Genomic DNA, 13733 nt, shown 5'->3' with positions numbered 1-13733 from the left:
AATACCATGGTCTTCATCTGAAAGTACTATTAAAATAAATTACACAGTAGGTTGGGTTTTTTCCTGAGGACCCTAAACTATTTCATTTTTCCTCCATTTCAGTCTTTCTGCTCTATAAAACCTGCATTTTGAGTAGAGAAATTGGATTTGAGTGGAATAGGATCTTCTGTTCATTCATTAGTTTTTCTAAATGACTTGATCAAAACTGATAATTGCCTGCGTAGGAGCTTGCCCGCCAGCCAGAGGAGAGCATGCGTGCGCTGTAGCCCCGGTGGGTACATCAGCCGGGGCATACAAACAACCACAAGCTTTTCAATCCGCTTCTCCTCTCCAGATTCCATAACTAACATTGATTTTCAACTTTAAGGAAACAGCGTACTGAGATAAGAATCTTAATCCTGTTGATAAAATAACAACCAAAAAAAAAAAAACAAAAGGAAAGGCCGGGCTAACAGGTTTCTCTAACCCAGAAGTCTGTGAGGTATTAGAAATACGTTTTTCCTTCTCTCTGTCTGTCTCCCTGGCCCTCGCTCACCGTAAGGAGAGCATCGTTGCTCTCCCTTTCCCCATCAGCGTTCGTGGCGGCAGCCAGTCTGGCCTGGAAAGGAGCGGAGGCTCCGGAGGTCTCTCTTCAGACCTGGAAACGTCAGTAATTCACTCCCTCATCCCGCTCTGTTTATTCAGGGCGCCGAGTGCCTCCTTCACCTGAGGACGTTGTCAGGAGGTAGCCGGAGGCTTTTGCACTGTGGTTGCGTGCGGTTCGGTTTTGGTACACCCTCAACGCTACGTGTGCATCTGTCAGGAAGGGAAAAACTTCAAGACTTTAAAGCACAGCACAAACCGGAGAGAGGGCGGTGGAAGGCACCCAGCGGATCCCCAGCAGAAGCTGAGGTCCTCGCCTGGACTGCGGCTGCAGCCTGCTGCTGGAGGAGCCGTGGTCCCCAGGGCAGGGACCACATCGCTCCGGCTGCCCTCCGGAGATGCGCGCTGCTGGTACTAGCACTGCACGGACCGTGCTGAGAGCGGGGTTGCGCGTCTCCCGTCAACTGAACCGGCCGGCAGCCACCCAGGTGGTGCCAGCTCCCGCGAAGGCCTGAGCTCTCTTTGTCCCACCATCCCTTTTTCGTGAGTTGTGGGCTGATTTTTGGGCAGCTTTGAGAGGCAGCTCTGTGATGAAAGGTGTCTGCCTGAAGTTCGGTGACGTGGGCTCCAGACAGGCTCACGTGGAGTGATGTCTTGGAAGGTGACTTGTTTCACTGGGAAGTGTTAGTTTCTATTACTTGTGCAAAATAATTGTATCAGCCTAGGTTCCACCCTAGAGGTGACTGTGATTTAGTACGGGATGCAGCGATGCAGTACCTTGTGCTTTAGGAGTCCTCGGTATGAAATGAGGCATTACACTTTTGTTGGGTCCTACTGCAAGTGTACTTGACTGTGTAGTTATTTCTACAAGGTTCTGTTGCTTCTTGGTAGATGGAAAAGCACAAGCATGGCTTGTAATGTTATACTCACAAGCTAGCACTTATAAACAAAAGTTTTACATTTTACTCTTGCTAGCTTGATTGAGAATATTCTCAGTAATCTGGGCTTCATTCTCAATAACTCTGTTTTAGAATAAAATTAGTTTGTTTTACCAATATTAATTGGCAAAGAATCTGATCAGAATCAGTGGATCAAAAAGGTATTTCTTCTTCGTCTGATTGCTCAGTGGAAGTGAAGAGGCTTTGTTGCTCTTCAAATGCCTTGCTCACAAAACATTCTGCACCTTTGCTCATCACGGAAGTAGTTATTTTTCTATTGCTCTTTAAGTATTTCTTGCTTAATTTGTTGGCTAATGCCTATCTGCATAGATGACCAAATGAAAGGACTTCACATGGGGTTATATTTCAAGGTCTGTTTCTCAACTTGTATAATTTTGGTGGGAGAAACTAATTGATTTTTCTGCCTTCCATTGCTCCATCTATAAAATGGAAGTTCTGATGTTTTTAGAAATACTTTTGCTTCTTGAAAATGTTGATACTTATGCTTAGAGAACTGAAGTTGCTTGTTTTTAATTAGTGTGAAACACTAAGCGGCATACTTGCTTTGTTTTTATATTTTTGCCGTAGGAAAAAGGGGCATAACACAGGTATTAAAGGGCTGCAAAAATCTCAGAAATGCAGATTCTGGTTAGGCTTTTAATAGCTAGCATACAGGAGAGAACTACATATTAATTCATTTTGAAATATTATAGTTGGGCATAAACTTTAATTTTTCATTCTTTACCAAGTGGTAATGCCTTTGGACTTTGAGGACTCGAGCCCATTTCTCGGAGACAGAGCACCAATAAGGTTCCTGACCGAAAGAACTGATAATCTTAGTACAAGACTTGAGGCAACAAATGACTACAAGCAGAAAGGTGAAAACAGCAGAGCAACAAAGACATGATGCACTGGCCTCAGCATGTTAATGGACCAAATTTTGTAAGGCTTGTGGGGTTTAATGTGGGTGTGTGTATTTCATAGCTATGAAGAGTCTGAAGAAGTGCAGATAAGACATGCAGGATAAAGATTATTGGCAAAAACCACTCCCAAGTTCAAGCGTCGGGGGCAATGTAACATGTTTTAGATTTTGCTCTGTGTGTTTGTTTGTTTGTTTGTTTGTTTGTTTTTAAGTACACCAAGCAGGTGAGGTGGGAGTTGGTATTTTGATAATGAGTGAATCTATTTTAGAAATGTTTTGCAGAAAGGACGTGCTAAGTTTAGAACTCACATAAGTGTGAAGAACTCGGGAAATGGCCTGAGTCAGAGGTGATCAGGTTATAATCTCAATTGACAGGGTAATTTTCTGGTTCACAATGAGTAGGAAAAGTGATGGAGGTGAATCAGCTGCTGTATCCATGTCATTCCTGAGCTGACGGTGGCTCTCTGCAAGGATTTTTTGAGATGTTGCTCAAGAATTTTGAAGAAGAGAGTGAAACAACTGCAACAGAGAAAATTTGAGTATTCAGCATGAAAATGGTAGTTGTACTTATGTTTATGGCTAAGCATGCTGAAAGGCAGCTTGCGAGGGGAGAAAAGAACCAAAGGCAGTGAGCAGCAAGACCCCTACAGGAGATCAAAATATAGGAAACTGTTGGAAGGGATGCCTACAGCCAAGTTTTGGGAAGACAAACACACAGACCTATATTGATGTCAGGTGACATCATTGGTAGATGGGGAAAAATAGTTTGAATATTGGTGAGGAACATGATATCAGTTGATGCGTGTGGAAGAGGCTGTGGTGGAAAGTGTCACTTGGAGACTGTCTGGGATGAGAACTGGAAGAATGGGATGGCACACGGAGATCGGAAGAGGCTTGACATTGGGGCAGAGGGGGTGAGGAGTGTGATTTTTAGGGTGTTAGAAACGAAGTGTTTGTTTTGTGGAATGAGAGAGGCAGAGAACCCAAAAGGCTGAGGACAGGACAGACGTGGATTTGAAGGACCCAAGCAGATGAGTTGGGTGAGTCCAGAGGGGCAAGTAGAGAAATAAAAGGGGAAGGAAGAGACTGGATGAGAAGAGGGGAAACCGCAGCAGCTGGGACAGAAATGCGAGAGGAAAGACTTGCAGATACGAATGATGGTGGAAAAGGGAAAGATGAAGGTATAATGTTTTGAAATTTTCTATGGGAAGAAATTTTCTAGATTATATGTGGGAAAGAAGTGGAGGCAAGGAGGAGCACTGAATGAAAAGTTGGTAAAAGGGATTTAGGATTTTGGAAATTGTTTTCACTGAAGTTGGAGAAGCAGAGCTGACTTAGCTGGGAATGTGGAAAAATTAAAAGGGAGATGAACTTGCAGTGGAGGACCTCAGCCAGATCTTGAGATTTCCAGCAAAGATGATCCATAGTACAAGAACAGGAACAGAGGAAATGGGTTTGGTCTGGTTAGGAACACGCAGGTTGCATGGCAGATGTTTGGTTATCGGTTTGTCAGTGAATATAGATAGTGTTTCTTAATTCACTGTTGAAAAAATTGTTGCTCTGAAAAAGCCTCAACCATGTTGTCCTCTTACAAAAAGTTATTCCTGTCCTAACATGCTGTAAGTTGGCAGGAGAAAGTGTGACTGTTCCTGCACTGTCTGGAATTTGGACAGTTTTTGGCTGTAACCTCTCAAATAAAGGTAACAATAACAAGAAGTAATTGCTTTTTTTTAAAACTATAAATTACAGACTTTGGTTTGTACTGTCAGGAATTTAGAGCTGGAAGCTAGTTTCTGCCACCTTGTTCCATTTATGCTTTGAATCTTATTTGATGAGTAATGGAAAGAACAGGCATTCGAAGTGAAGCAGAATGGAGTATCTGGAGAGAAATTTTTGGAATTCGGAGCAAGACTGTACTGAGGCAAGAAGAAATGGAGATGAATATACTTCAAGGAGTTGTGCTCAGAACCTTGCTGTTACAGAAACCAACAAAATCAGGAAATTTATCGCTGGGGATGATACACTGTCTTAGCTTGCTGATTACTGGTTGGTGGGAACAATAATGTTTTTTACTCCCTCTCATACTTACAGTCTACTAGAATTTTAGAAGTCTCTCTACTTACGTGCAGTGAAAGAAATAAAATGGTGCTGGGTAATGTGTATATATATCTCCATGAAAAAAATTTGTGTGGGTATGCAGATATATTGTTTATTGATTCTCAGTAACTATTTTGGATCTACTGGGACCATCAAATATTTGGATATTGGTTTAAGTGAGAGAAAAATGAGGCTTACCAGGGGACAATGTAAAAATCTCTTAAATTTATTATTAAAATCTTTTGGGCCGTAATCAAACCTACACTTCCCCCACAAATTGCTTCTGTTCTGTGGAGAGCTTCCTTTTCTAATGGAAATGGGATTTTTGAGAACCATACTTGGGCATACTGGGTGACACATTCCACTGCTTTTTGAGTTTCAAAGAGGTGTGCTTGAGCTTTCAAGTATTCTTGTGCTTTTTCTCTGCCCAGTTTATCCTTGCAGAAATCACAGAGCATGTAAAAGCCTTTTCATCCTACTTCTCTTTAGCTAGTATCTTGGCAAAAAAAAAAAAAAAAAATCCATAGCTAGTTTGGGAGAGGGACCAGCGTTTACTTTTAACATAGGATCTGCAGCCATGAGCAGCAGCATGACCTGCACTGGAGCTGAAGCTCAAGTTTGCAGAGATGTGTTGCTCAAACTGCTCGGGCTTGCAGTGGAGCTTGCATCCCCATCTCTGCTGGGATTTCTTTGGTCCAGTCTAGCACCGAAGTCCAAATCACCTGTCTGAACCGGATGGGAGCTGGAGCTGGGGTGTATAGAGCTAGCCTGAGATATGTTCCAGGGAAAGATGTGTTTTCTGCGGTAGAGGTATGTCTTTTTTCTGCGATACAGGTCAAAGCTGGCCTGCAGTGTCGTGCTATTACCCAAGCTGCTCACCAACAGCTTGTTACCTAAGCCAGCCACTGCAGCTTGCTTTTCCACTTCGGTGCTTTGTCACAGAGCTAGAGTTGCTTCTGATTGCTCTGTGGCAGTGATATAGAAGTTTATAAGAATTTAGGAATTGCTTGAGGCCTAGGAGGATTAAAAAGATGCACACATATAAGACTAGAAGCAAAAAACTAGATGCTTGATTCTAATTTGAACACCGACTTCCTAGGATGCTTCTGACAAACCACTAAAAGTCTGTGCTCCCCAATTTCTGCACTTGTAAAACCGTGGCGTGCCTTGTTTCACAGAGATGTTACGAACATAAACTGTTGCTGTTAATATTACAGTATTTTGAAGACATAGAGTTATGAATTATTAGTCTTACTGTCTGATGCTGTTTTGCACCGTCCCTCTATCAGCATTTTTATGCATAATGTCGGCGATCGTAGCTAAGTGCAGTAGGGTTAACAGATTCTTTCATAGTCCTGACTGCAACTTTTACATCTTCTAATTTTCTTTCACTTGTGGAGCAGCTTGCCTGACAGAAAATCAACTGCAAAACGGCAGTTAGAGACTAGGCTCCAACCTCAAGTCCTCTTCAGTGCTCAGACTTTAAGGCAGTGATCTCTGTAGGTGCTGGGTTTGGGGGGGTAGCATGAGAAAGCAGAGGGCTCAGAGGTCCTCAGGTAGTTTCTATAGGCGCAAATATTGGGGGGTTTGCCTTTTTGCCTCCCTGCTCCACCTCCAAAGGAAACATTTACTGCTGATTTTCTTTCCCGGTAATACTGCATTTCTTTGTGTTTTGTGTGAAGTTACAAATGAAAGTGAATTTTTTTTTTTTAATGTTAGAGGTCTGGCTTTCACACTCCCTCCCTTTCCAAGTTCAGGCCTGCACTCTGTCCGCTGCATATCTGATTCATTTTAGTTACTCCAGGGATGTGTTTATATAACCTTTTAATACCAAGGACCTAGGTGACCTTGGCATAACACCATGAATCATATATGGGAAATGTAAAGTTAGCAAGAAGAAATGAAGTAAGTGTATTTATGGTCAGAAAAGTAATTGTACAAATCTCATCTTAGGCAGCAGATATACTTCCTGTGTATGTTTTGAGTTGTCTCTGCTGACTTTCCTGACAAAAATGAACCCACAGGGAACTTAATTGGCTCTCAAAACCCAAGCTGATTTTGCAGGCTGATAATTAGTGTGTTTCTGTGAGCATATTTATACACATGTTGAAAATAGACCATATCTAATTTAGATACTATTGAGAGACACAAGACAGGGACATCCCATGGTGTGATTTCATTTATGTTTATTTATATGGATTTATAAAACTCATTAAGTATGCATTTTGTGCTGTGGACTCCCAACACATGAATCTACATGTGCATCACTAATTTATTGTTATTTTATATAAGGGCCTGCTCAGCACATCTTAAATCAGAGCTGCACACCGCCTAACAGTAAAACCAATGAGTCTAGCCACATAAATCTCTCCAGCCTCCGTCCATCTCCTCTTTGGAGTTCAGCTGCACTTTAAACACAAGATCATGTGTGGCATATACCTAGATTGCAAGCACTCAAGAATGAGTTATTCCCAAAACAATTTTTGAAAATTGCTTTTCCTGAAAGGACTCTTCTTTTCGTCTCTTCCCCCTTGCCCTCCAGCTGATGAAACTTTATTAGCAACTTGTACTGTGCTGAAGGTGTCCCAGAAAATTGCCTGAGCTGTAGTCATTTTTCTAGGTAATAAAGATATTTTATATTATATTATTAATTCAGTATGATATGGCCTCACTGAAGGTTAAACTTTCAAAAGTACTTTGCTCAAACTTTTTTAGAGTGGAGGGCCTGTCTTGTCGCTAGAAGTAAGAAAGGAGCAGGCATTTGGGACTCACACTCCTAAAGCGCCTTGAAAAATTTTGAAATGTGTTATGAAATTTAGATATACCTTCCCTAGCTGACTTATCTACTCATGTTTTGTGATTTATTCTAGCTAGGCAAACTATGGTCATGATTCAAAAGATCCCTGCTGGCCTTTTTGTGAAATGCTTTGGAGAAAACAGTATTTTCTACTATTTTATATCCATTGGTTGTCATATTTTTCCTCTGCCTTTGCCTCCCTCCAGGTGAGAGGTCCATTTTCTTTGACAGTGCTATATAGAGCATTTCCTACACGTGACATCCAATATTCAGTTGAATTTAAATGACTAACAAGTCATTATTTTAATATGTCAACAGAATTTTTAAAAAGTAGAAAACAAGTAGAGGCGCTAACACCTATGGTGTCCTTAAAAAGATATTGGAAGGCTAGTTGGTTTAGTAAACAAAGGGTCACAGAGCCAAATTCATGCATTTGTGGGAAAAACAGTTGCAGTGCCTGTGCATACATGGTTACTGATGGACATCTCTAAATTTCACCATCGGAATGCAGAGACAAAACCAACCTCTTAGGTCATGCAAGCCACCTCCCTGCTAACATGTGACTGTGCTCTGTGGTTGAAGCAAATTGGAGGACAGTGCTGTCTGTACTTCATGCAGAAACTTCCCTAGCATCCAACAGTGTGTTAGAGATTTAGTCTGGCTGGGGTTGGCACCTCTTCAGAGAGATGACATGCAACAGGTACACATAACAGTTCTAAGTCGCACCTTGCTTGAAGCAAATTTCAGTTACCGTGTATGTTGCAGCTTTGTGCTTGTGTCCTTTTATTTTGGAATGAAAAACCTTTCAGACTTGACCTTTCCAGAGAAATAGAAACTCTTGTAAAAAAACCCTGTGAATTGTGAATCCAGGCAAACACCAAATTAGTGTGAGAGAGAATAACTCACCCTATATACAAGAACAAAGTTATCATTATCATGTGTCCAGCTTTCTATTTTCCAGACTTGCCTTATGCTTCTAAAGCTTTGCCAAAACTCAACCAGTTATTTTTTAATTTTTCATATGTTTTGCTGAAGTATTATTTAAAAACTGGGGAGGGTGTGTACAAAAATAGAAGGTGCATCTGGAAGGAAGGCTTTCTTGTAAAATTTTTGTTTGGGAGAAAGAGGTTATATCATGTCGAAAAAATATTTGGAGACTCCAAATATATTTTTTCCTAATGACTTCTTTCTTCCAGTTAGACAGCTTGGAATGAAAAACCTACTTAAATGTCTTGTCTGTCCTCACATAGTGTGGATTAATTTTACCTGTGCCTGATACAATGCACATAGGCAAGATTACCAGTGTTCTGTACAAGCATCAATTAGCACTATCTTGTCTACACAGAGGAAGCTGCACAGCAAAGCAAAATGAGAGTGCTAGTGTGTTGCCGAATACTCTTTCTTCTCTCATACTTTTAACTCTCAGGACTGTGGAGTTTCCCTGGGCAAACTGCTTTTACTTTTGCTTCTTTTTGCAAGATGGTATGCAAGTGCATAGAAGGATTTACAAGCAATTGCACTTGATTTTAATTGGAGAACATTTTTTTCAAGCAGTTGATTATCAATAGTTATCAATAATTAACTATTTTTGTTCGGGGGGGAAACAGACCCATTACTTCATTTTAAACAAGTGGTTCCATCTCTGGTTCAGATGCATTTGGAAGCCTTTTGCTTTTTGCATAGCCTGTTGCATTCTCACTTTCTCCGATTATTTTGTTTTGTTTTGTGAGACATGTAAACCAGGCAGGTGGAGAGAAGGGGTTTACAACTACCAAAACCTGCATGTTGCATTGCACACCCAGATCTTTAATTTCTATTACCCAATATAAAGTTAGACAACAGTATTCTAGGCACTGAGAAATCAATCTGAAACATTGTAACAGACTTAATAAATGCCTTGATTAGTGTTCTAAACTTCTAGGTACACCAAAAGCCATTAGGTTCCTTGGAAGACCACTTTATAACCCCAGAGGTAAAGGCTGTGCAAGAACATACCATGCTTACTACATCTGCTAATCATTTATCAATCAAGGAGGTTCCTGCTTGTTCACCCAGCTACCAGCAGCTCTACATTGAGAAGGGAGTTGGTGGATTTTACTGGTTGTCCAGCTCAGCCATTTTGCTATTGCATCTACTCCTTTCAGACAGCTTAAGTTATGTTTCCTGTATGGCAGCCTCCTGTGTTCGTATGTAGTACCTTCTACGCTTAACCAAGGTTTGATTTTTTTAGTTAGAACTCCCCCACTTTTTCCTGAGTCCTTTATTCTCAAATATGCGCTCTGGTGAGATCTTAGAGCTCTATTAGGTTTGCTGTTGCGGCTTGAAAAAGAGAGGAAAAGATTCTCAAAATGGCAATCTTAAGTCTGTCCTTAGGCCTTAGTTGACCAAAGTGCTTAAGCAAAGTGTTTAAGTCCTTAATTTTAAAGGCGGTTATTCACTGGCTTTTAAACGTGGAAAGGTTTTACTGGCTGACGGTTCAATCTCCTTAGCTATGAGCCGGCAGTAGCTTCCCTGAGCTCTGTCTGGTCTTCCAGGCTGCCGATTTATTCTGGAAACCAGAACGGCAAGTGTGTGTCTTGCCCACTGCTGGGAATCCAAACGTCTTGGGCAAAAGAGTGTGGATTTCTGTGTCTGACAAATAAAATGAGGACACACTTGTATGACTCAGAGATTAAACTGTTAAAATGAAAAACCTGAGTGCAAAGGTAAAGATGTAACAGTTGTTAATTGTATTTACAAAGTAGAACTTGTTCTCTGTCCTCTATAATCTACATAATATTTAAAACAGAGCCAAATGGTTTGCCAAACTTTTGTGGCTTCCAGGCGCTTTAAGATGTTCCCTCGTATGCAGAGAGAGGTGATTACTGAAGTTCATCATAGGTACAAACACAGGAGAAGCAACTGCTGTGTTTTGTCAGGTGACGTGAGGGGACATCATCGTTCATTGGCCAAAAGTACTTTATCGCACTCATTCTTCTTGCCTCTGCTATTGCTTCCAAAGGGGCTAAAAGCATCCCAATGGGGTTGCAGGTCAGGGAGTGAATACATTTACTCGGCCGTACACCATTTTGTTAAAGGCTGCTTTTCATTGTGTTGTGGTAAAGACTAGGGGCACCCATAAACAAACAAATGATGGAAACCTTCTTCAAAAATCTGGCAGTTTCAGTAATTATTTCAGGAAATATCAGGCAATAGTATAAACACTGTTGTCAGTCTGTAGAAAGTATCTTTTCATTCATTTTTTATTTTATATGTTCTTGATAATTCTGGATACCTGAGGATATTCAGAAAATAGCTATATGTCATTAGATTTCCCCCGTTGTTTTCCTGATTGTTTCCCTCTGACATCCTTAATTTTTTTTTGTTTCAGAGGAGGAGGAAATCTTGCAGAAATTTTTCTGCATGCATTTCTTCTGCCATGGAGATGTATTAATATCTGTTTCTTTGTAAATATCTGTACTGCCTTAATTGTTTCTATTTCTACTTCATTTATGCAGAGTTTTATGGCCAGAAACCCATTTTAAAAGATGGTTCTTTAAGAAATAGTTTCAAAATGTTTGATATGTGTGAGACTTCAACTTTATGCTACAAAGCATAAAATGTTTTGTTGAGATTTCTACCTGTTTGTTGGAACAGTTTTGACAACACAGTCATACTGCTTCTCCTTCACGTGATATCCAGTCTTTCTCATTATCTCAGAGGCAACAGCACAAAAAGGGTCCTGCTCCTGCATTCCTACAGCGCTCTGCCTGCCTTCTGGAGGTGACCGGGCTGAGAGTGAGCGGTAAGAAAGGATGGGATGCACTAAGGAGCTGGCCCTCATTTCATTGGTAGCATTTGCTTGTAGGAATGATGGGGCTAATTCTCATTTTACTTTCCTCTGAACGAAACACAGGCTTTCAACAACCCCTAGAAGTCTGTAGGTTTTGTGTGATTACCTTAATTCCTTGAGGAGAATTTTATGTTCCGTGATTGCCTATACGGGAATAAAATTCTTCATACTGCATTGCACTGTATTCATATCCATTTATTCTCCTTTGGAAGTCAGTATGTTTTCATCTCATATTTGTCCCTTTTTATCTACGCATTGCTGCAGGAGGAACCTCGTATTTCTGAGAAATATTCAAAGCCAATTGGCAGTTAAGGCATACCAATGTAGTTAACAGAGAAAGGTCTGGCCTCACTTACTGTGCGAGCATACGTGTAACTGGAAACATTTGTTTTCCCTCTGTTTGTGAAATTGGGGAAGGCTTATTGCCAAGAGAGGAGCATCAAACAATGTTGTAATGTCTTTTGATGTTTCTTGCTTGGTCTTAAATCATGCTCTGATGTTAATTAGTTTGGTGGGGTGTTTTTTTTTTTTAATCATTTAATGATTCAACTATATAAAATAATTTTCTTTGCCTACACCAAAATATTGCAGACTGGTGAGATGCTACTTAAGGTTAGAGAGGCTATGTGAACACCAGGGTCTTACACAAAAAGTCAGTCGGTAACAAACAGAACAAGTATTGCTACAAATTCTTTAGCAGCCTTAGGGTCTATAGTACCAAATGTTGATAGGAGCTGAAAAGTACTTTCAGTAGCTCTTAGAGAACCAGAAGCCACCCAAGGTGAAAGGTTAAGAAGTGGCACACGGTTTGTAGAGCCATAGCAGCTAATATCTGTGCTTGATAACTTGTTTTTATTCTGAACCTTTCCAGTATTTCTTTCTTGTTTCAAATTTTCTTCCGTCATCAGAGCACCCTTTGTTTTCATGGAGTTTTAGGTTTCTGTAACCTATTACAGAGTATTTGTGTTCAGGAAAATTTCCTTAAATAAGCCACTATAGAGAATGGCCTTTAAACGAAGAATGGTCATTCCAGAGAATTGGCCAGTAAAAACTAAAATAAAATGAGAAAAAACACCTATGAGAGCTGAATCATATAAATTTATCTTGTGACTACACAAAAGAAAATTATATTCATTGCATTTCTGCACTTTCATCGTCTATATTTTAATATGAAAAATACCCAATCATTTGAAATATTACACCTATTTAACATCTGTTGTTACATTAGCATCTTGCCACTAGTCAGATCTTTTAAATAGGGTTTGTTCTTAGTTATGCTATGTTATATATTATAATTCATTATCCAGAGGCTAAAATTATTTTGTAGGATAAGTGTTAAGGGGTACACAAATAAGATGATAATCTTATTAGCGTAAAAGCATGTCATGCTAAATGGTTCTGGGTTTTCTTACATATTTACCTTGGGTTTGTAATGATGATGATGAGGGTAAAAATAAATGTTCCAATGGTGAAGAGCAGAAAAAGATTCAGCTAAGCTAATCAAACTGATTCCCTTTATAGTCTATTGCACTTTTATAGTCAATTAGAGATTTAAGGGCATAAATAACTTTATTTAGGTATCTTTTTTAATGAAAAAATCAATTACACCTCAAACTCCCCTATCAGTGGTGTGCAGGGTGATTAGCTTGAAGACAGGTATCTATATTTAGCCAAGTGAACCCCATTTCACTGTGGTTTATTATCTGACACTTAAAATATTTACGCTCGTGACACAACAATCTGACTTATCCTCCCCTTAAATAAGGAAAAAAAAATAATCACTGAATTATTCTAAAGAGAAGGTTTCTTTAGGCTCTGGTCTCATATGCTTGTGCCATTGCTTCTCTCTCAATAGGGAAACAAAGCCCCTAAATGTTTTGTAGAAAACTTTCATCAAAGTGAGCATATTCCTGAGAAATACTTTGGGTTTAGCAAAATTATCAATTTTATTTATGAGGCAGTCTATCAAGGAAAACCATTACCATCATTAATCAGTTTAATATTTCAAGATCTTGTCTATAGATGCTCAGTTTGGCAGGCATCATATTTTGCCTGCACAGAGAGATCATGAATTTTGAGTGTTTCCCTTCTTAAAGTCTTCAAAAGCTTTTGCCTGTGTAACACTGTTCTGAGAGACTGGAAGAGAAGTGCCTTAAGTATAGCTAATTATTTACTTACCTCATCAAAGGTAAGCAATACTTTTCCTTGGGGTGAGTATGTGACTCACTATACTTATCTGTATCTGCTACCTTTTCCTCTGCTTACTATAACCTTTTAATTTTTTTAAGTAGAGATAGTGGAATGTGAACACTGTTCCGGAGCTATCAGCTGGAATGTCAGTGTGCTGGAAAAAGAAATAAAATAAACCTTAAAATAAGCCCTATACCCCCAAACCACTTTGGACATAAACTGTCAAGGGACTTAAATGTAGTTTGTAGCAATGCGCAGAAGTGGGTATCTACCCATGATACTGTTAATATGCATGAACTATGGTTATAACTATATAAACTATGGCATCTTAAGACCCAATGGCCTCTCTGGAGGCTGTGTTTTTTATGAATGGCT

General features: G+C 39.8%; 1 protein-coding gene across 4 annotated transcripts in view; it reads left to right on the top strand.

Annotated features, from left to right (window-relative positions):
- The window catches only part of SPATA5 (spermatogenesis associated 5), a 231720-nt gene that overhangs the window by 129216 nt on the left and 88771 nt on the right, over positions 1-13733 (top strand). The window lies entirely within an intron of this gene.

The sequence above is a fragment of the Aquila chrysaetos genome, chromosome 1 (genome assembly GCF_900496995.4).
Source record: "Aquila chrysaetos chrysaetos chromosome 1, bAquChr1.4, whole genome shotgun sequence".
Lineage (NCBI taxonomy): Eukaryota > Metazoa > Chordata > Aves > Accipitriformes > Accipitridae > Aquila > Aquila chrysaetos.
The sequence above is the reverse complement of the archived record's forward strand: the minus strand, read 5'-3'. Positions and strand labels throughout refer to the sequence as shown.